The sequence below is a fragment of the Aulonocara sp. 'chitande type north' Nkhata Bay genome, linkage group LG18, assembly GCF_057382095.1.
Source record: "Aulonocara sp. 'chitande type north' Nkhata Bay isolate Kocher_YH1m ecotype deep benthic linkage group LG18, A_spYH_male_GT1.1, whole genome shotgun sequence".
Classification (NCBI taxonomy): Eukaryota; Metazoa; Chordata; class Actinopteri; order Cichliformes; family Cichlidae; genus Aulonocara; species Aulonocara sp. 'chitande type north' Nkhata Bay.
This window is the reverse complement of record NC_141361.1, coordinates 855,612-880,734: the sequence shown is the minus strand read 5'-3', so window position 1 is coordinate 880,734 and position 25,123 is coordinate 855,612. Positions and strand designations below refer to the sequence as shown.

Below are 25,123 nucleotides of genomic sequence, written 5' to 3'. Positions count from 1 at the left end.
GGGGAACACCACAGACGAGTGCAGGAGACGTTTCAGTGCAACTGTAACATTCCTGACTGCCCGACAGACGGTAGCCTTGGAAACGTGCTCAGCGTCACCAATATTATACAGAAAGCTCCCGTTTGCAAAAAACCGAAGTGCAATACAAATAATATGTAATGAACTGAGAGGATGTCCGCGATATGTCACATGCGTAATATTAGGCCTGAGGATGTTATTCAAATAAATTATAGATTGTGCTGAAAAACGGTAACGTTCACACAGAAAATCATCAGGAAATGATAAAATGTCCGAACGCGCTCTAATCACTCTCTCCCGGCGGAGAGCTCTGCGGAGAATTTGGGCTTCAACATCTACTGGCTCTTCAAGGAAGGAGCACGCCATGTCTGACACTTCCTACAGTCAGGTTTCTGACAAAGAGGCGGAGACAGTCAGGGTTAGTTGAAGTAAACCTGCTAGGGGGCAGGTTAGCTTCACGGAGTGTGTCGTCATAGTAACTCACTCAGAATGAATCTAAACTCGCTTTGTGAAACCGAAAACCCAGAGTTTTCGTTAACTCAGGGTATACTTACTCAGAGTTTGCACTAAACCGGCTTCTTGAAACAGGGCCCTGGACATCACTACCTGACACGTTTAACTGGTAAATGGCCAGTATTTGTATAGCGTTTTACTTAGTCCCTAAGGACCCCAAAGCGCTTTACATCCACCCATTCACACACTGGTGATGGCAGCTACGTTGTAGCCACAGCTGCCCTGGGGCGCACTGACAGAGGCGAGGCTGCTGGACACTGGCGCCACTGGCTGACCACCACCAGTAGGCAAACATGGGGTTAGTATCTTGTCCAAGGATATTTCGCATGCAGCCAGGAGGCAGCCTGGGATCGAACCACCGACCTTCTGATTAGTGGCTGACCTGCTCTGCCACCTGAGCTACAGCCACATCAATAGTTTAAAAGTTGGAAGTCAAAGGTTTACTGTCTTCAGAACATTGCAGAGGCCTTATTGACAGTATTTGGCTCTACATGTCTGTGTGAGCAGGTTTTCTCTCACATGAGTCCTCAGGCAGCCTCTGAATGCTGGACACTCGGAGACCTGTGTCTCTGAGTGGGAGACCAGAGATCACATTAACATGTGTGTCTCTGTGTTAACAAACATGCCATATTGGCCCAGTTTATTTTTCTTATTGCTGTTGTGAGGAGACCATAAATAGCATTTGTATTTTCTGTTGTTCAGTTCATTTGCTGTTTTGGATAAAAAGTCTTTTTTTGTTTCCTAATAGCTGATAACTATTCGCTGACAGCTGCCAACATCTGTGAACAAATATAATCCTATAAAGTCGTTCTATATAGTGTGTAACTGTTGCGATAGAGCGTTATTAAATCTATTGCTAATGCAATCATATGGCACGTTGACTTCTGAGGAAATTTTAGATGGCACTCGTCATCAGAAAGGTTGCCGACCCCTGGGATACAATGTTCTTTGTCTGTTAACGTAAGTGTAACCAAGGTAACATCTGATGCCACTTCTGGAAATCCCTTTATTGTGGCAGGAATGAACTCTGTATACGTTCCGGGTCAATCTGCTGCTCTCATCGCTGCTGCTGTTTCTGTGGTTGGTGTGCTTGTCAGATATTGACTTATTACGAATGCCATATTGCTGGACAGCGTGCAATAACCCGGCCGATTTATTCAACTTTATACTCTCTCTCTCTCTCTCTCTCTCTCTCTCCACTCAACTGTCAGGTTCCCCCCCGTGATCAAAGCATTGATCAGCGTGGGATGGCGAGCCACCCAAAGCACTTCTGATTCAGGCGCCCTGGTCCTTTACCGCGTTACAACAGGAAATTACATAAGACTGACACCCACTTAACAACAGCTAAAAAGAAATTTAGAGAAAACTTACTGAGACATGTTTCCTCAGGTTAGATGTTGAGTTTTTGTACGCTGAAATGTCGGTTTGCTTCCTACACAGAAGGCATCGCACTATATAAATCAAACAAAAACTGGGAGTCAGAAGCATCCAGACGTTTTCAGCTACAGTTTATCGGTCCGCCCAGTAAACGTAAACGTGTTCCCCTGGTGACCAACTATAAATATCTTATGTTCACGTCATCTACAGCCACTCAAACCAGCCACCACAAAATAGCAACTTTAATTACTGGCCAGACAGCAGTGATTCTCATTTCATTCTGATTATTTATGAATTAAAAATATTTTTAGTGCTTTTTTACATCTTTTAATCAGCTTTTTTTTTTTTTTTTTAATTTAACAGAGTTTTCTGTATAGAAGAGGAACTATCTGGCTGTGTCCCAATTCAGGGTCTGCACACTTGAAGTACGCGCACTACGCATACTACGTACGGTGCGTACTATAAGTACGAGAAGTGCGGAAGTGAGAGGCTTGTGAAATGGGACGGTATATGCTTCGTCGCGCTGTTCAGGTTGCCTAGCAACCATGATACTAACCGCGAGACACGTTACAGCTTTGTGTGACAGAAATGAAGGAGAAACATGTTTTGTTGGTCATTCGTTTTTGTCATGACATCACTTTGATTAGTTGAGTATCTGAGGCTGAGACCACGGGACTGTAAAACATGATTGTTGGGCTTCATTTCTGTGCTGAACAGTCATTTAAGATTAGTTAGTAAATAACAATTAGCTCATGTTGTTCATGAGACTAAAGTCATCTCACTGTGGTAATGTGAATATAATATGGCCAATATTAAAGTATTTTCAGATTATTATGATATATATATCTGACTTTCAGCTTGTTGTGTTTGTGGATATATGACTGACTTTAATTATTAAACATTCGCACATAAATAAGTGGCGTCATATTCAGTACTTTAGTTCACTCTTCGGCCGCTCCATCTTATTGGGGAACTTCCACATACATAAATGTAAATTTCAAAACTCAACCCCATCATTTAATTTGTTTTTGATTGAAATTCAATATTACTTAAACTCTCTTAAATTAACTTCCAATGAAAAAGGTTTATCATTGATTGAAATTCATTCAGAAATGTTCAACGAATGAGCTGTCACAACTTTCAAGTACAAAGTTGTTATGAAGTCTGTCACATTCCCCCTTTTTTCTTTTTTATCCTTTATTTATTCATCCTTCTTATTTCATTGTACTGTATATTGTTACTCTTCTTTGCCTTGTATGTCTACTGTACAAACTGAACTGGAATGACTGACTGTTCGCTTTATCATTTCAATAAAGTTTGGGAAAAAAAACAACAACCTCTTCGGCTGCTCCCTTCTGCCGTATTTTGCGGCAAAATTCTCCACACCCACCGCCGCGCTATGAATTGTGGGATATATGGGACCACGAAGCGTGCACCGGACCACGCTTGATATTTGGGGAAATCGACGGCACATTTGGAGCAGGGGCGGAGCGTGGGGGTGGCTTACTGGGCTTAAGCCCGGGTTGTTTTGTCAGAAGCCCGGGGTCTTTTGGAGTGTAATTTTTTCATAGTTAGATGCCTGGCTGACAACTGTATAAAACAAAAAGTACACACAATATTCGAAGCACATAGTGCACACTGTGGGAATTTACGACTGTGCGTGAATCCCCCCTGATATTGGTATGATCCGAGCTCAGGCACTAAGCGACTGAGCGAGGGGGCGGGGCAGCTGCTACCTGTCAGTGCGCTGTTGGAGAAACGGAGCCAGCCATACTAAGGAGAGCTTAAGTTTGACCAGGTACCAAAGAAAATCATTCATACCGTACAAATAATGTAAATATGACGGTGCATCACGAAAGATTGATATCAAACTGATCACTTGACCAATATTATTTTACTTGCTCTTCAAGTGAATCAACAAATGGCAAAATGAAAAGCCGAACAACAACAAAGCTGTTTCTTTAGAGAGTCTTAGCTTACATGTGTTTATTTCATATTTTCAGTTCTTACCCTCCCCGACTAAATCGGTTTCAGTTATGTACTGAAATATAAGAATGGATGTCAGAAGTAAACAGTTATCAAACACTCAGGTGAAGAAATGACACTCAGACACTTAGAGCAGTTTTAACGTGCACGGGTGAGAGCTCAAGAGAGACTCACACCCCCTGCAGCAGTTCTCTGCTTTGTGTTCCCATACAAGGTCGTTTCTTGGGTGGCGATTTCCTGTAGCTTGACAGATAATATGAAGGCAAACAGTTTCCGTTGTAGAGCAGAGAGCCAGCAATTAAAAAGTGCAGCTGGTTGAGTACAAGTTGAGTACAAACAGAAATATAAACACTCTTAGCTGATTATTATATAAAAGTAAAAGTAAAAATCCTCTGACAATGGACATTAGAGGGTTCTTTCAAAGAGAAAACTCAGGTAAATGTTATTTTCTATATTATGCTTTGTATGTTGTTCAGTATATTTCTATGCAAAACAAGAGGGATTTGAGTACACAGCAGGATATTCACATTTGTAACCAGATATTTACACTTTAGGGAGAAAACATAAAACATTTTTACTGTACAACAACAATTTAGAGTAAACTGTTTGTTTTAGATAAATATTGAAATATATTTTGAATTAGTTAAATGTCAGAATAAAGAGAGACAGAGCTTCTATTTATCATCACTTTCATCATATTAAGGAGCACATATACACTAAGTTTATTAATTAATAAGAAAACTCCAGACGATTCCATTCTGAGCTGAAGAAGCTTCTGATAGGTTAGTAGAGTCCATGTGAGTAAACTGGTGGCACAGCTGTGGATGCATATAAGGCAAAACACAGAGGCTGTTTCTGTGACATGGGAACATCAGGAGATGTCAACAAAACAGCAGGAACAGAACTGTGGAGCTCCATAAGTGTGGCTCAGTTTGAATACAATTTGGTGCCATTTACAATTAAGAAATACAGACAGTTTCTCTCTTTACTCTTAAAGTTAACAAATATGTTTTTATATTTATCAATCTAAAAAAAATAAACATTTAGTCTGATTTGATGTTACAATTAAAAAAGTGTTTTTATCTGAAGAGTTTGTAAATATCTGGTTTCAACTGTATATTTGATGATTGTCAGCACAAAGAGAGAGAGAGGAACAGAGAGGGAGAGAGGAACAGAGATGGAGATGGAGAATGAGGACAGAACAGATGAACAACAGCAGGTGAGACACACATGTTAGTCAAATGGTTGTTTACCAAAAGTATCACCGTATCACAGGTCCTCATGTATCTCGTACCTAGTGTTTCTTTTTAGGTTTGTTATTTTTCAAATTCTATATTTATTAAGTTCTGCAGGCTTGTTTGCACAACAAGGCTAAATAATTATATAAACTTTTCTCAGTCTAAATATTGGACTTTGGTAGATTTAAAAAAATAAGTGTAGTGCAGGTCTATGATGATTTTTAGTGCTACTATCATCTAGTTCTGATTCTGGTTCTGTCTTGGTTAAGTCCTCAGTAGTCCTGATTTTGAACTGTTGTAGTCCTGTTTTAATTCCGGATCAGTTCTGGGTCTGGTTGAATTGGGGTTTAGTCCTCGTGTCTTGATACAGCCCCGACTTTGTTCTGCCTCGCTGCTTAATTAAAAAACTAGTTTAAGGTGTCCTGCATGTGTGATATATATTTTTCCCTATATGAAGTCATTCTTTTTTGAACAAAACTCAAAACAGAGCCAATTAATCTTTCAGTCATTTCTAAGCCCCCCCCCCCCCCCCCCCAAAAAAAATCCCACATGCATACTACCCTTTAGGGCTAAGCCCCGGGTGTTTCAAATGTCTGGCTCCGCCTCTGATTTGGAGTGTGCATTTGAAGCACACTTCGAATTGGGACAGCCGTCGTCGCGTGGCGGTGACGTAACCGCACTTAAAATGCGTACTTCAAGCGTGCAGACCCTGACATCTTAGGTCCTTTCAATCTAAACTGGATGAGATTTACCGCCAGAAAGCTGAATGAGCTTTCGTTCGTTCAAGAAAAAGGTGGATAGAGGAGGGAGAGCAGAATTCTGCTTATTTTTTCCGCTTAGAAAAACATAGATCTAAAACCAATACTATTTATAAATTGAATATAAATGGTACGGTCAGTGATGATGCAAAAATTATCTCTCAATTTTGTTGTAATTTCTACTCAAAGTTGTATGAATCCAATTATAACGCAAAGGTTGCTACCCAATTTATTGACTCTGTAAACAATGTTGAAATGATTAAAAGTGCTGATAGGCTTTTTTGTGACAGTCCAATTACTGAAAAAGAGATATTGACATCTATTGAATTTCTTAAAAACAACAAATCTCCGGGCACAGATGGGCTGGTGGCTGAATTCTATAAATCATTTTCTTGTCAGCTTGCACCCTTTTTGTTGCAGGTTTATAGTGAAAGTATTGAAAGGGGCACTCTTCCTCCCAGCCTTACTCAGGGACTTATTACTTTAATTCCCAAACCTAAGAAGGACCTACTTTCTACAGACAACTGGAGACCAACAAGCCTCCTAAATAATGATTGTACAATATTAACTCTATTGCTAGCTAGAAGAATTAAATATATTTTGGATGATATTGTAGATGAGACACAGTCTGGTTTTATGACAAACAGGCACATCTCCAATAATATTAGACTCGTCTTGGATATTCTGGACTACTCAGCATCTGATGACTCATTTATCCTTCTCCTGGACTTCCATAAAGCCTTTGACTCAACTGAGCATGAGTTTATATTTCTTACACTTCAGAAATGTGGTTTTGGTGATATCTTCTGCAGAGCTATCAAAACTCTGTATTCCAATGCTAATAGCTGTGTTAGAATGAAAAACAGCACCACTTCTCGTTTTAGTCTTAATCGAGGTGTACGCCAAGGTTGCCCGATTAGCCCTTATCTTTTTGTACTTTGCACCCAAATTCTTGCCTCTCATATTTCGAATAGCCCTGTGAAGGGTATAAACATAGCAGACAGAGAGGTTGTCATCAGTCCATTGGCAGATGATACCACAATTCTTCTTAAAAATGCCAGCCAAGTGCCAATTGCTTTACGTGTAATAGAGGATTTCTCAAAAGGGTCTGGATTGGTCCTAAACTTAAATAAATGTCAGTTATTACCTGTCAAAGAGTGTAATGTTCAGAGTCTTTGTAATATAACAGTTAAAAATGAAGCAACATATTTAGGTCTGATGAGCAAAGATAAAAAACAAAACAAAAACAACAGAATTTTACTAAATTTTCCCCAAATTATTAAAAAATCTCAAACCAAGTGAAATCAGTGGTTGCAGAGAGATTTAAGTTTAAAGGGGGAGTATTGCTCTGAAAAGCAGAAGGTCTGTCTCGACTGACTTATGCAGCAATTTCTCTGCATGTGGACGGCAAAACTTGTAAGGATGTTGACCGAATGCTCTTCCACTTCCTCTGGAAAAACGGGACACATTACATCAGCACGAGTGTAGTGATGAATGACGATGAACACAGAGGTTTTGGATTCCCTGCTCTAAACAATACATTAAAGATTAACCAGACAAAGCATTTTCCTAAAAATCAGGTCTCCATCTGGAATTGTATTCCTCACTACATTTTCTCTAAGTTTGGGGGTCTAAGTTTTGTCTTAGGTTGTGATTGTAATATAGATAAGCTTCCAGAAAACCTGTCGATGTTTCACAAACAAGTTCTATTAGCTTGGTCCCTTATATATAAACACAACTTTACACCCCATACGTATTCAATTTGGAATAACAGGAACATAGTGCATAAAAATAAATCATTATTTTTTTCTAGGTGGGTTGAGAAACAGATTGTTTTAGTGAATCAGCTGTTTAATCCTAATGTGCAGCTTATGTCTTATTCAGAATTTTTAAACACCTATAAATTTCCAGCCACACCCAAAGAATATGCCATATTATTTGATGCAATACCTACGGGTATTATAATGCTTTTTAAAGGTATTCAACCTTGCATATCATTGTTTCTCTCCCCAACCCTTTAGATTCACACATAGGAAGAATCTGTCTAACAAACCACAGTAAAAGTAATAAGAATATTCGTGCTTTGTTCCAGACAGAATCTCTAACTGTCCCACATGTGGTCTCTTACTGGGATTCCTTTGTCAGTGACATTTTACAGAGCCACCATAGAGAGCATCCTAACGTACGGCACAACAACATGGTATGCAGGGTGCTCAGCTGCGGACAGGAAAGTACTGCAGAGGGTCATCAACACAGCCCAGAAGATCACTGGCTGCTCTCTGCCCAGCCTGGAGGTCACTGCAAACTCTCGGTACCTCAGCAGAGCTGGCAATATCATCAAGGACCACTCTCACCCCAGCAACCAACTGTTTGAACTATTACCGTCAGGCCGACGGTACAGGTCACATAAAACCAGGACAAACAGATTCAGGGATAGCTTCTGTCCCAGAGCTATCACCGTAGTAAAGAAGCACAAAAACAATTGAACCTGCTTAGCTATACCATACCGTCACTGCCATTATATCATGCTGCTATTCATACTGTCATTATATTAATGCTGCTATCCTGTATATATCGTACTTACTATTGTTTGAGTACTTACGATTGTTTTTTTTTGTACTTTTTATATTTTACATTTATATTTATTATTGAAACTTGCACCAAGGGAGTGGCACTCCAATTTCGTTGTACTCTGTACAATGACAATAAAGGCTATTCTATTCTATTCTATTCTATTAACTGGAAAAGAGTATGGACAATTCCTAACAAGTATCTGGTGACAAATAAAGTGAAGGAAGTCTCATTTAAAACACTGATTTATCCTGCTAATCATTACATGACGAAGTTCAAAAGGGACATAAATGTGAGCTGTGGATTTTGTGGAAGCCATCCTGAGACTGTGCAGCACCTCTTCTGGATCTGTTCATGCGCTGGAACATTTTGGAAAGACTTCAGTAGATTCATTGCTGGACATCTCTACAAAGACTTTACTGTGAAACGGGAAAATGTTGTATTTTGTTTCTTTTGAAGGCAAAAAAAAGAAGATGTTTACTTTATAATAAACTTGTTAGTTATCTTAGCTAAATTTTATTTTCACAAATGCAAATACAGTAACAAAAAACCTAATTTTAAACATTACTATAATGATGTTTTATGTTACATAAAATTGATTAGTGGATCACTTAACAAAAAGGCTATGAAAACTATTACTGTTTGTAGTAATTACAAATTATTTGAATGTTTGTAATTCTTTGTATTACACCCCCTGGCATATGTTAATTTTGTTCTGATTGTATACATGTTCTGTATACTGTTTCTTAATAAAGTTTAATATTTGAAAAAAAAAACATGCAAAAAGATGACAGCAACTTTTAACTAATATAAAAATAAACTTTAACGTGGCCAGCGATCAAAAACGACTGATCAGTAGAATATGAACTTTAATGGACTGAAATTTAAAGAGTAGACTGACAGAGATTTATAAGCATTGACTTAGAAAACATCAAAGCTGCAGCAGATATTAGGGGACCATGTAGATGTTAGCATTCACAAGAAAGATAAAGAAAAATGATTGGAGTCATTGTCATCCAGGGAAGGACGGATGTTGTTTTGCTGTGCTGTATTTTAATGTGAAGTGTACTTATTATTTTTTATATTGCATGTATTGGTTATATTTTGTGCAGTGTTTTATTTAGTTTGCATGTTTTAGTTATCGTCAAATTGTCCTGGAGAGACTCCGCCCTTTTCCCCCGTTTTGACTAATTGGACACACCTGAAGAGGAAAGGAAAGGTAATTTACAGAGTGCTCAATGACACATAAAAGGGTTGGAGCCGGTGTTCAACAGAGAATGTAACACGGAGAATGCGAGACAGACAGAGGAAAGACACAGACGATCAGAGGGGAGAGCGAGAGACGATCAGAGAGTAGAGATGATCAGATGGAGCAGACGACCAGCGACTGGGAAGAGAGATTACCAGCGACTAGAAAGGGGAAACGATCAGAGGGAAAAAAGGCAGATGACCAGCGACTAGGGACGCGTAGCGGCAGTCTGGTGGCAATAACGACAAGAGCCAGCTCGTGCACTGCGGGCAGGGCCGGCCCGTGGCATAGGCCGTATAGGCAAATGCTAAGGGCGCCGTCCATCAGGGGGCGCCACGCCAGTGCCACAAATGTTGAAAAAAAAAAAAAAAGTTGGTACTATTATTTCTAAATACAAAAAATAATCCCACGTTAATTAAAATGCAAAGTAAAGCTTATTTAATAGAAATATTATTTGTTACAACATTACGCCCCCCTCCCCGCACGGTGCGCCCCCTCCCTTCCCGTATCATGGTTCCTTTTGGACGTCACCACATCAAAAAGTCAACACAAGATGTCAAAACGGCCAAAACTGTCAGGTGGCCAGGGAAGAAAAAAGAGAAAAGAAGAGGAGGAGAAACGAGAAAAAGACAGAGGTAGGTAACGTTAGCCTACATGAAATTATTTGAATGTGATAGTAACCTAAATTTTTAGCATTAAGCTAATGTTACATGATTCGCTAATTGCTAATCAATAAATAGCTAGTTAACTGTTTTAACGTCAGTTAATATTGTGGAGGGGGCTAAATTGTTATGGAAAATAATAATGTAACGTTAGGTAATTACAGTACTCCCACCTTTCCCACCATTCCTCATTTGTATTCATCTTTTAAGCAGGTGTTTTTTGTTTACATTGTTATTGCCTTCTGGTTAGCTAACGTTTACCCTGCAGGTAATAGTCACTTTTTCACCCCTGTATATATTATAGTTGTAAGCCTAGTTGTTAAAGTGCACATCATTAATGTTAATTAAGCAATATCACATGAGAGGGAATGCTGTTTTTTAAATAATTTCTAAGCTACATGCAATCTTTGTCTATAAACACAGCACCTGTTAGTTGTTCCCCGTACACGACTGAAGACAAAATGGGACAGCCTTTCAGTCTGTTGCACCAAGCCTGTAGAACAGTTTACCACTACAAATACGTTTGCTTGACTCTGTGAATTCTTTTAAAAAACAGTTAAAAACTCTTCTGTTCAAACAAGCCTTTTGTTGATCTAGATATTTTATATTTTTTACATTATTTACATTTGATCTTTAACATTGTATATAATGTCTATTGATTTTATTGTTTATTTTAATATTTGTGTACAGCGCTTTGTGATTGTCTGTCTGTGAAAAGCGCTTAATAAATAAAGTTTACTTACTTACTTACAAGAAGTGCTCTTAATTATTCTTTTTGAATCATATTTGCATACACTGTTATATTGATATGAATGTTGAACTAGAAATTTCAAGGATGATAATTTTTTTTTAAATCACATTATGTCTTAAATTACCACAAATTGTTTTTTAATTTAGAAGAACTTGAAATGTTTGTCAGAGGGTAAACAAACAGTATTGAACTGTCAGAAACATCAAGTAATTCTAAGTACTGTATAATTGCAATAAAAAAGTTGTCAGGACATTGTTATGTTAAGTAAGTTTTACTCAGTTTTATGGAGGCAATAGCTTTGCATATTTTCTTTGAGTTCTGGGAAATAATTAGATTTTGCAGTGTACAAGTAATAAAATATATCATAAGAGTTCACAGCTTCTTACAAAAGAACGGTGATGTTGCTGTTGGACTTGAACAAACATGACAGAAAGTTGGATACTGACGTGGAAAAACCTGTAACACCTGCTGCATTCCCCCAAAAATGTTTTCACTGACAGATGAGAAGAACAAACATTCAGGACGGTTTGCTGTGACAACAACATGTTTTTTAAAGAAATGTCATGACGACAAAAAAAAAGGAATTTATCTGTAGACATTTCAATCATCAAAACTGTCATTGTCTGGTTTCAGCAGATGATTATCTTGTTCTCTCGAGCGTTTCTGTTTCACTTCAGGATCATAGACTGTGTTGATTTACCTTAATATGAGCACTGCTGTGATTCGGTCAAAGATAATCATAACATAACATTCTCATATGATATTATACTGTTACTTTGCATTCTGCCATTCAGCATTTCACTGTAATGATGACAATAAATTGAATCTAATCTAATTTGCATATCAGTTAACATCATACATATATCTCTTTGGTTTTTCATTTATATTATATCATTTCATTTTATTCCTGGAATCATATGTTTTTATTATTAGACTTTAATACTCAGTGGTGTCACATACTCCTCTCTTCAGATGCACTGTTGAAGTTTCTAAATCCCACCCCTGGGCCATCTACCACATCTACCGCTGCTGCCTCCACTTCAGCAGCACAACCCAGCCATGATGCAGCATCAGCAGCACCAGCAGCACAACCCAGCCATGATGCAGCAGCATCAAGCGGTCTTCCTGTTGCCTCCACCTCAGCAGCACAACCCACCAGTTTTGCAGCAGCATCAAGCGGTCTTCCTGTTGCCTCCACCTCAGCAGCACAACCCACCAGTTTTGCAGCAGCATCAAGCGGTCTTCCTGTTGCCTCCACCTCAGCAGCACAACCCACCAGTTTTGCAGCAGCATCAAGCGGTCTTCCTGTTGCCTCCACCTCAGCAGCACAACCCACCAGTTTTGCAGCAGCATCAAGCGGTCTTCCTGTTGCCTCCACCTCAGCAGCACAACCCACCAGTTTTGCAGCAGCATCAAGCAGTGTTATTGTATTTCATATATTCATTTTTTTATTTTTTGTATTCATTTATTTATTCATATATTTTTTTATCTTGTTAATTATTCTGATTGTGAATTTGCTTTCTTTAAGTAAAAAAAAAAGGTCAAAGACAAAGCTATTCGGTTTCTTGTGAGTACATACACTACACTGCCGATGTAGGGGGGCGCCACCTAAAATCTTGCCTAGGGCGCCAGATTGGTTAGGGCCGGGCCTGACTGCGGGAGAACAGAAGCAGTGAGACCGCGGTGCCGATTGCAGTTTGAGGAAGCGGCGGGCGGAGTTGAGAGCTCTGCCCACCCGGGTAAGTCTTTGACTTATCCTTTTTATAAAGTAAACTGCCAAAGGAATAGTGACTGCCGCTCCCTCCCTTTCTTCAGTGCACCAGGACGTGGAATGCGGGGAGGAAGGCGAGGACTCCGCTGGGTTTCCCTCTTTTAATACTACGCTGGACCTCTTAGTTTTCTGTGACTTTTAGGCCGTGGTGGATTCCACTGGACTTTTAATGTTGTGTGTTATTGATTTTTATTGTGTCTTCCCTTGGCCAAGGTTGTTTTAATTCATTTTATATTTTTAACTATTTAAACATAATAAATTATATTTTTAATTCTACAGTTTTTGTATCGTGTGCTTTTCCCTCGGCGGCTCCACTGCTCTGCCCGTTTTGAGGAAGGTTTCCTTCCTTTTAAAAAACACAAACCATCTTGGAAACATAATCAGCCTTTCCGCTCCGTTACATCATATTCCAAATTATTAGAAAAGCCAAAATCAGTGATCAGCACAGGAGACTAAAATCAATGTGATAAAATTTTACTTACAGGAATCTCAACCCTGAGCTCAAAGGCTTCAATCCTTGCAGAGAGTCAAATCTTCTTCATGTGCGGAGTTCTTCTGCCGGTGCTCATGTACAGCAGGCTGCAGAGGGCAAAGGGAGGGCGGGGGAGGGCCTCCAGTCCGTTGTGCTACCTCACATTATTCCCACGTGATTTACAGGAAACTGAACAGAGGCTGTGCCGTTATGGGTGCATGTCTGATGCAGGGGCGTTAGAACCTTTCTTATATCACCACTCTGAAGACCGATGAGCGTTGTCAACAGGTTTACTGACATTCAAAAGGGTAAAACTAAAAACAAGACAAAAAATACAGTTATGATATACATATGTGCAGCATAATATGCATTCATATACCACACTGCTACTACACAGCATATGTCATATGTCTAATTATGTGAACTTGTACTCGAGCTGGGCGATAGAACGATAACGATATGTATTGCGAAATAAGTTTTTCTCGATAGAAAAATTAAGCTATTGCGATAGACCTCATCTCTCTTGTCCTCTTAAAAAAAGAAGAACAGCCAATCCAAATTAAGTAGCGCAGAGCCGAACCAATCACAGCCGCGTCACGTCACTTGTCACGTACATGTAACCCAGAGTAAAATCTGTTTTACTAGCATTTAGTAATTTCCTGCGCTTATTTCCTGCCATTGAACGCATGACTTTGCTCAGCCAATCGGATGGCATGTAGGTCATAGTAAGCCTGTCCCGGCTTCCTCCCATCAGATGCGTGGAGGCAAGCCAAGTGACAGAGCTGTTGCAGCTTTGTATTGGCAAACATTTGCTTTTCCCCTGTTAAGGTTCAAAATTGAGGAAGGAGAATACAAACCACCCATGGTCCAGGAGCTCTTGGTCAAACAATGATTTTAATGAATACACACGTGTGGGAAGACAACTCTGTATGCAGACAGCAAGTAGTCTTCAACTTAATCAAAGCATGAACAGATATTTTATACCGTCAGGGCTTGATTTACTGACGCCCCTTCATGCGTCACAGACAGGATATATACACATACGTCAATATCAAAACCACAACGACTTTTGACACAATTTGAAAGAACAATTGTCTTCCATCTTCATAACAGGTGCTTCCTGTCACTGCCGGATGCTCGCTTGTCATCCTGACACCTCAGCAGCAGTTCTGCGACAAACTGCTCTTTTTGCAACCCCAAGCAAAACATGATTAAACTTTCACCTATAAATGATTCTCTAACTGAGTGTGTGTGTGTGTGTGTGTCTGTGTGCTAACCACAATTGCACCCTGTTTCACCTCGCGACTAGCTCCTAACCTCTAACCAGACAGAGAGACAGAAGCCACTCTGATATGTAACAACTGAAACTATGTATGTGTCCTCTACTAAATAAATGTTTTAATCAAGAACCCCTACTAAAAGCTTAATACAAGAATATGAACATATAAAAGATATTAAAATGAACTGTTGTGTAAGCATGTACTGCAATTCCTTCTATGTTCTAGTTTTCCCTCAGCATGGATCATCTAGACACTCTCACTAGATGAAGCTTAAGACCATTAATGAACCTGAACATCAACTCAAATAAGCACAGATATGCATTGTGTATAAAATAGTTAGAACTGCACCTGGAATACAAAGTTAACATCATCATAAACATCTTAAGGCCATCTTAAAGCTATCTGTTACATTGTCAAAGCAATGATCATACTGCAGATTATATTATTAATGCAATGGTAATAATGATGATTATTTAACAATAGCAGTAAAATAATTTCCCTGCTCCACACCCCTTTAATGCATTTTTTAACACCAACGCTGATTAGTGTGAGCCAGAGTGTTGTTGTGCACTGAACAGAACGGAACTGGTGAGTTTGAACTTTTGACTGTTTGTATTGCTACTAGCTGACGCTAATTGGCTGCTGCCGGTGTTCCAGATCTACTGGCGTTTAGATCAACTGGCGTTGGTCGAACAGATGTGTGGCAGTCTTGCGTTTCAGGAGCTGCTACCGACAAACCAGCAAAAAAACACCAAATGTGTCACCTGTGACACTTGTGAGGTTGTCTCAAACACACTCCGTCAGTCTTGATGCTGTTGAACAACAAAATGTTTAAAATGTGGCGAGTTTACCTGGTGATATCCTCACGCGCGACGCGATCGCGAAAACAGCAAACAAGTAACACCACGCCGATGTTGTTCACAGGACAGCAAGAGTAAACGATCGGGAGACTCTAGTCGTCGTTATCGTTCCCCTCGCACGGTTTATTTCTCCGGTTTCAGCGTTTTTGCTTCACAACTACAGCGAGCAGTTTACTTTGTGCACTAACATGGACTCGAGTCAACCAGCGTGGCGCTGTAGTGCCACAGCCTACAGCCAGATCAGCCTGTGACACACATCTGCACCACGTTTGAATTCGTGTCATGCACATTTGTACGGTGGCCCCTAGAGACAAAGCACGTACAAACTCCAAAACACTTACAAAATCCAAAACACGTGCAAAATCCAAAACACGTGCAAGCTCCAAAACACTTACAAAATCCAAAACACGTGCAAACTCCAAAACACTTACAAAATAAAAAACACTTACAAAATCCAAAACACGTGCAATATCCAGAACACATGCAAGCTCCAAAACACGTACAAAATCCAAAACACGTGCAAACTCCAAAACACTTACAAAATAAAAAACACATGCAAAAGACAAAACACGTACAAAATACAAAACACGTGCAAACTCCAAAACACGTACAAAATCCAAAACACATGCAAACTCCAAAACACGTACAAAATACAAAACACATGCAAAATACAAAACACGTACAAAATACAAAACACGTACAATATACAAAACACGTGCAAACTCCAAAACACTTACAAACTCCAAAACACGTACAAAATACAAAACACGTGCAAAATCCAAAACACGTACAAAATACAAAACACGTGCAAACTCCAAAACACATGCAAAATCCAAAACACATGCAAAATACAAAACACGTGCAAAATACAAAACACATGCAAAATACAAAACACGTGCAAAATACAAAACACGTGCAAAATCCAAAACACGTGCAAAATCCAAAACACATGCAAAATCCAAAACACATGCAAAATACAAAACACGTGCAAAATACAAAACACATGCAAAATACAAAACACGTGCAAAATCCAAAACACGTGCAAAATCCAAAACACATGCAAAATCCAAAACACATGCAAAATCCAAAACACATGCAAAATACAAAACACGTGCAAAATACAAAACACATGCAAAATACAAAACACGTACAAAATACAAAACACGTGCAAAATACAAAACACGTGCAAAATCCAAAACACTTGCAAAATCCAAAACACGTACAAAATACAAAACACGTGCAAAATACAAAACACGTGCAAAATCCAAAACACTTGCAAAATCCAAAACACATGCAAAATCCAAAACACATGCAAAATACAAAACACGTGCAAAATACAAAACACATGCAAAATACAAAACACGTACAAAATCCAAAACACGTGCAAAATCCAAAACACGTGCAAAATCCAAAACACGCGCAAACTCCAAAACACATGCAAAATCCAAAACACAACGGAAGTGCTCCAGGACTCTAGGGGCAGTGTTGAGCTTTTGTTACCTAGTAACTACACAAGCCAGGAAGTACCAATGACCGGATTTGGGGTCTGCAGCCTTAAAGGCCGCATTTTAAGGCCGATTATGTCACAGCGACACGACAAAGACTGTCCCAATTCAAAGGCTGCTCGAAATGCGGCCCTCAAATGCGTCCTTAATTTCCCTGAATTTTAAGGATGGGTCTGTGTAGCCTTCATGGCCCAACATATCCCAGACTTCATAGCGCGGCGGTGGTTTGGATAATTTTGCCGAAAAAAAACGGCGGAAGCGGAGCGGACGAAGAGTAAACTTCCAGAAGTAAGTACTGAATATTATGTCACTTATTTATGCGCAAATGTTTTTATAATGAAGAACATTAAAACATTACTGTTGGCAACATGTCGGGAAAGTTATGTGACATTAGCGACGTTTGTACTAACTTGGTTTTAAAGCCTTCACTTCAAAATATTCGCCGTTCAATAGCTGACTTTAATCTTACAGAGAATGTGATGATTTTATGCGTAATTAAAGTCAGTCATGTCAGTCAGCTGACGGTTCACTCCTTAAGCTGAAAGAAAGATGCTTTAATCACAGCAGTCACACATGTGTCCACTGTACCATCTGGGAACTCTTTTTGTTTCGTAATAACACAAACACTAAATCCTCCTGTTTGTAGCAGTGTGTACACCTGAGACTGTCACCTGTCTGTCTGTCCTGCACTCTCTCTGTTTCTTTCTCTCTGATTGTGGAATAAAAGTATGAACATGTGTTTATAAGTCACACTTGTGTTTGAATCCTGCAGCTTATCACACATTTGATTTCCATGTGTGACACCTGCAAGTGTCCAGAGTGAGGACAGACTGAGGGACACACTGCTGCACATCATCTGTGAGGCTTTGCACCCCTGATGATCCACCAGGACAATCTCAGCAGTATGTGAGGAAGAGGAGGAGGAAGAGCCAGCAGCAGCTGACAGATGGAGAGAATAGACAGACTGTTCCCTGTTTGTGAAGGACTGCTAGAAAAGTTTAAAATAACTAATTGTCTGTCCTGAATCAGTCTTATTAGGTAATGTTCAAATAATTTTATCATTCCAGTGTTTCCAGTGTGGGAGAAAGTACTCAGGGCCTTCAAGTTACACACTATGAAAGGCAGCAACAAGTTTAATGTTCAGAAACCTAAAGTCTGTATCAGCAGCAGAATGGAACTAAAAATAAATGTTTGTTTCAGTTCTATGAAGCTTTGAGTATTTTGGATCAGTAGCACTGCTGTGTTTGTTGCATCATATTGCTGTAATTGTTTATATGCTTTATATATTCTGAGGTAAGTTGATCTATAGTGTTACATCATATTCTATAAGGATGTTATGTGTTTGTATACTTTCTGCCCAGTTTGACCCATTTAGCAGACGTCAGCCTGTTTAAAGCTCTGATATCTATTCTGTGTGACTTACAGCAGTTATGACATGGTCTGATTTTCTCACCCAATAAAGGAATATTTAATACATCAGTCTACTCTTCATTTTATCAGAAACATATATATACTATTATATATTGTACATATATTTATTAGTTTCAGATGTAGCCATTCTTGTATTTTGCTTGTTTACATTATTGTATGTTGCACAACTCTGTTGCTTGTGAAGCTCGCACACAAGAATTTCACTCACATGTGCTGTACCAATGTACCTGCACATGTGATGTGACAATAAAAGTGATTTGATTTGAAACAGCTCACAGCTTGTAAATTTTCTTTTTACACATGTATGTAAGCATTTGAGCCAAATTTAGTAATGCCAACATACTGAAGGAACAACATTTGTCTCTTATATATGATACACCTATATATGCACTGTCAATATACATTTTGAACCAGCTGCAGATGTCAGAGTAACAACTGACTGACCCCCACATAAAGTGCGTTACAGTAGTCCACAGGGGAAGAAATAAAAGCATGGATCACGGTTTCAAAGTGCTGCCTAGAAAGAAACGATTTCACTCTTGCCAGTCGCCTTAAATGATAAAAATGGACTGGTCCAACTTAAAACCAAGGGCAGTAACAACAGGTTTAAAATAAACCTCCAGGGGTTCCAAATGAAAAGAAGAGGACTCACAGGGGCCACTGGGTCCAAACACCAACAAATCTGTTTTCTTTTCATTCAAATTTAAAAAGTTTAGAGCCAACCAAGCTTTAATGTCATCTAGGCATGTCAAGAGAGGTTTTATTCAGATGCCATCCTTCGGCTTCAGTGGCAAATAAATTTGGCAGTCATTCCTATATACTTGTCTTTGAGTGAAGATTTAAGGTGGTAAGACATGTAAATAACTGCAACTTGAATCTGTACTGAAGCTCAGTATTTGACAAAGAGTTCATGTTCACTGCTGTAATACCTAATAATGACTAATATAATAACCATAATATTGCCCATATTATATTTACATTACCAAAGTGATATGACTTTAGTCTCATGAACAACATTAGCTAATTGTTATTTACTAGCTAATCTTAAATGACTGTTCAGTACAGAAATGAAGCCCAAAAATCATGTTTTACTGTCCTGTGGTCTCAGCCTCAGATACTTATCAAATCACACAAAGCTCTTGTAGAAACAAACAAACAAATGAAAAAAAATATGTTCTCCTTCATTTCTGTCAAAAAAAGTTGTATGACACGTTTCCAGCTGTTAGTATCATAGTTGCTAGGCAACCTGGGAAGCGCAACAGAGACTAGAGCCCATGTGTTTGCAACAAACTTGCCGTTTATTTTACAAATCGAGCTCAACACTGCCCCTAGCGTCCTGGAGCACTTCCGTTGTGATTTGGAGTTTGCATGTGTTTTGAATTTTGTACGTGTTTTGGAATTTGTACGTGTTTTGGATTTTGTACGTGTTTTGGATTTTGTACGTGTTTTGTATTTTGCATGTGTTTTGGATTTTGTACGTGTTTTGGATTTTGTACGTGTTTTGGATTTTGTACGTGTTTTGTATTTTGCATGTGTTTTGAATTTTGTACGTGTTTTGGATTTTGCACGTGTTTTGGATTTTGTATGTGTTTTGGAGTTTGCATGTGTTTTGAATTTTGTACGTGTTTTGGATTTTGTACGTGTTTTGGAGTTTGCATGTGTTTTGGATTTTGTACGTGTTTTGGATTTTGTACGTGTTTTGTATTTTGCATGTGTTTTGAATTTTGTACGTGTTTTGGATTTTGCACGTGTTTTGGATTTTGTATGTGTTTTGGAGTTTGCATGTGTTTTGGATTTTGTACGTGTTTTGGATTTTGTACGTGTTTTGTATTTTGCATGTGTTTTGAATTTTGTACGTGTTTTGGATTTTGCACGTGTTTTGGATTTTGTACGTGTTTTGTATTTTGCATGTGTTTTGAATTTTGTACGTGTTTTGGAGTTTGCACGTGTTTTGGAGCTTGTACGTGTCTTGGATTTTGTACGTGTTTTGTATTTTGCATGTGTTTTGGAGTTTGCATGTGTTTTGGATTTTGTATGTGTTGAGGAGTTTGTGCGTGCTATTTGGAATTTGTAAGTGTTTTGGAGTTTATACATGCTTTGTCTCTAGGGGCCACCGTACATTTGTACCTTTCAATTGTGTCTGTTTGTGCGTCATGCAAATAAACCTTTGAAATGAATGAAATGATATCATATATTCCTTATTGGCCTACATTTGTACAAAATTCCAAATTATATACACAAAGTCATAGAAATCACCACTCCAATTGGTCATCATGATTTTGATATTCTCTTTTTCCATAACAATGAAATACACCTTGGACAAATATGACACATCAATATTTCATTAGTGTTGTCACATCACATCCTGTAAGCATCGTCTGTCTGTGTCTTTTACCTGGAAATTAATATTTCCAGCCAATATAGGCAACCCATCAACATGGCTGGAGTTATATACAGTCTGTATAAGTGTGGTCAATCTAAGAAACATGTGTAAGGAGATGGCAGTTACTGTGAATGTACAGCAGGTGATTAGTAATAAACAGTCAGACAATGACTCTGACAATCTCATTCAATCTTGCAGACTGAATGCACCTTCTGTGGAAAGTGGTACCACACAGTGTGTGTGGACTTCCCCTGTGCAGAAGGCGACTACAAATGTTGTGGGTGCTAAATAAACAGAAACAAATGATCCCTGTTGTCTTTGCTTACTGATTGTTTTCAGTGTTGACAATCCACATTGCTGCCATTGCATCTTTCAACATGTTTGTGGGTAGATTTGGATGTACCAGGGGTAAGTGCAGCCACTCAGCCTCTACTCACTGTGATCATAGCAGCAGGTGTAGATGTGTCACAAGTTAATCTAGTAGTAGGCTATGGTAGTAGTGGACTGACCTCCATTTGAAACTGCTCCAGCTGCTGTGTGATGAATGAATGAATGAATGAATGCTTTATTGGCCATATGCAGGTTGCCCCACAGAGGAATAGGACCCCCCCCCCGACTTACACACACAACAACAAGACATCACATGGGAATACAGTCGGAGACCGGCAGCGTTGGGAGAATAACACTGAAAAAATTACACAACATTGGGAAAAGTACAAGAGGAAAAAAAAGAGACCCCTTCACACGCTGGGCAACCTATGGGAGGACAGCATGAGAACAGGAAACAAAAAAAACTCCTCTGCACAGAGAGCACATTAATGTCCACATCACAACATCAGAGCACATGACAAGCCACAGGGGATGGATAGGGGGGTGGGGGGTGATTCGAAGGAACACAGCAGTCGTCCTGCACCATGCTATCATTTCAGCGCGGCACGCAGACCCGCTGCCTTCCCCCGCAGGAACAAGCATCGAAGGCGTTTGGAAGGGAGGGGGATGAGTGCGTGCTTATCAGTGTAAGTGTATGTGTGTGCGTGTCCATAGTTCAGCTGAGACAGTGTCCTTCGCTGTATCAGGCTAAGTAAACAGTCCTCCAGCCGATCCAGGTGTCCTTCATGGGATGGGAAGAATAGTCATCACACAGTCGTTATCAGGGAGTTGTTTTGGTGGGCCTAGCAGCTGGCGCCGTGGTGTCCAAATGTAGAATATTGTTGATTTCTCCTTTATGCGAGCAGCGAATTTAGCACTCTGACACTGGGGCCTCGATTTCCCGTTGGAGCGCTGCGAGCCTCCCCATGATGGTATCAAGCTTCTGTTCCGTGGTGTTGTCATTCTTTTGGTTCTGAGACCCCACACCTGCAGTGAGCCGTTCTGCGATGTTATCCAACTGTCGTTCAAGGGTGTTATTGTGAGCAGGCCCCTCTCTGATGTATCCCATCATACGCTCAATGGTGTTAGTTTGAGTCTTCACGGCAGCTGTAAGCGTCTCCAAGGTCTTAACCATGCTGCGTTCGGTGTGGGAGGCCGCGCCTCGTCCCATCGCTGATAGTGGATCTGCTACAAATTGAAGATCATAAGCAAGTTTTGGAAATGAACCCTTGTACTATGTTGAAAAACAAAAAGTGACATTGATTTTGTTGCGGGTCATTTTGACCCGTACTGTGTAAATCCACTCAGAATTATCCAAAAACGGCAATAAAACAATAGCAACTTTATTTCCCATCAGATAAACATGTAGAACACAGACATACAACAGTTAGACTTTCCATAACTATTTTAGGAACAGTTTGGTTTTTCGTTCTTACAAACACATTTCTGTTGAACTTGCCCAACGTTCTCAGTTTTTCAATGCTCAACATTTTCAGTTTTGTCCACATGATGATGGACAGAATGTAACTGTGTGCTTTCTGCAGATGTGCTTCTTGCATTTCTCACAAAACGTGCTTGTTTTCAAACAGGAATCTTCCTAACTAAGATTTAAAACAAAAGATTTCTACGTCTCCTCCAGTCTCACAAACAGATGACAAACCAAGCGACACACCTGAGTCACTGACTTTCTTAAATCCACTCACTCTCACTGGCTGTTTATTACTAATCACTGTGTAACTGCTGTGAATTCACAGTAACTGCCGTCTCCTTACAAATCTTCATTAGATTAACCACACTTATACAGACTGTATATAACTCCAGCCATGTTGATGGATTGCCTATATTGGCTGGAAATATTAATTTCCAGGTAAAAGACACAGACAGACGATGCTTACAGGATGTGATGTGACAACACTAATGAAATATTGATGTGTCATATTTGTCCAAGGTGTATTTCATTGTTATGGAAAAAGAGAATATTAAAATCATGATGACCAATTGGAGTGGTGATTTCTATGACTTTGTGTATATAATTTGGAATTTTGTACAAATGTAGGCCAATAAGGAATATATGATATCATTTCATTCTTGTCAAAGGTTTATTTGCATGACGCACAAACAGACACAATTGAAAGGTACAAATGTGCATGACACGAATTCAAACGTGGTGCAGATGTGTGTCACAGGCTGATCTGGCTGTAGGCTGTGGCACTACAGCGCCACGCTGGTTGACTCGAGTCCATGTTAGTGCACAAAGTAAACTGCTCGCTGTAGTTGTGAAGCAAAAACGCTGAAACCGGAGAAATAAACCGTGCGAGGGGAACGATAACGACGACAAGAGTCTCCCGATCGTTTACTCTTGCTGTCCTGTGAACAACATCGGCGTGGTGTTACTTGTTTGCTGTTTTCGCGATCGCGTCGCGCATGAGGATATCACCAGGTAAACTCGCCACATTTTAAACATTTTGTTGTTCAACAGCATCAAGACTGACGGAGTGTGTTTGAGACAACCTCACAAGTGTCACAGGTGACACATTTGGCGTTTTTTTGCTGGTTTGTCGGTAGCAGCTCCTGAAACGCAAGACTGCCACACATCTGTTCGACCAACGCCAGTTGATCTAAACGCCAGTAGATCTGGAACACCGGTGTTCTGACAAACCATCCTACTTTGGCAAAACGTCCTACCGTAAGTAGTTTATGCACATTTCTGCTGTCACACAGTAATTCCAGCACGAATTTAAGTAGTTATGACGGTTTGCCACTTAACTTTGCCCATCACAGTATGCTTGTAGCTCACATTCATACAGCCAGAATGGTTTGCCACTTCATTTTAGCCGTTAAAGTATGCTTGTAGGTAACATTCACAAAGGGAGCACGGTTTGGCACGTAATTTTACCCGTCAGTATGTGTATAGCTGTTATTAACAAAGGTAGGATGATTTGCCACTGAATTCTAGCTGTTAAATTATGCTTCTAGCTCATATTCACAAAGGTAGTGTGGTGGCGCGAATGAGGGATAACCGGGCAGGGTAACTAAGATGTTGACAACGCCACCTGGGGGAGGGAGTTACACCCCAGGAAAGATTTCTCTAGTCAATGTAAGTATTACACTGGCTACCAAAGCCCACAGACTCGTTATTAACGGCAGAGGTGAGACAGATGAATTTTCCAAATCAACGTTTATCAAGAACTACTAAAAACATAGAATTATAAAATCAAAAAGGCACCTAAGGTAGCAGGGTTGAGACGGCAAAATGGTTAAATAAAACACTTTATTAACAACCGATGATTAAAACGACCAGACTCCCTACCACGATGCTACCCTAAAAACAATCACAACATGATAAAATAACTACACAAACTAGTGGAGACCGGCCACTTGAGGAGGCAACGTACAGGGAGGAGTGCCCAAGGGTGCCACCAATTACTCACCCGTGTGATTTCACTGCAGACCTCACTCACACCCCATATGGAAAAGAAATCGTAAAAACTTATATGGTTTACTCATGAAAGTGGCCACTTTCATGAGTAAACCATATAAGGCTTACATGATTTACTCATGAAAGTGGCCACTTTCTCATTACTTTCATACATTGTTTTAGTAAGTATCCAAAACATACAAGTTTCATTATATAATTTTTCAAGGGATCTTATATCTGTTTTCACTCTCGTATGCTTTTCATACAAATTTCACACAAGACAAATACAAACTTTATAAGATTTATATATATCTTTTCCATATGGGACTAACACACTAACTCTAAATGGTGCAATCTACCTATGCCCGGTGTGTACACGCGCATGCATCGGGGAGGGGATTACACCTCACGTGCCTAGCCCCTCAACAAGCGGCCGCACCTCCACTAAAGCAATAAAACAAAGCATAAAACGTTAAACGAATTAGTAAAAGATCTACATAAAACAAATACA

General features: G+C 39.5%; 1 protein-coding gene across 1 annotated transcript in view; it reads right to left on the bottom strand.

The window, feature by feature from the left end:
* LOC147307542 (uncharacterized) overlaps positions 1-13,698 on the bottom strand; it is a 39,924-nt gene extending 26,226 nt beyond the window's left edge. The window contains exon 1 of the mRNA XM_086271648.1: positions 13,377-13,698. The gene's annotated coding sequence lies outside the window, so the exon portion shown is untranslated. The remainder of the gene's footprint in view (positions 1-13,376) is intronic.
* Between the last annotated feature and the right edge of the window lie 11,425 nt (positions 13,699-25,123).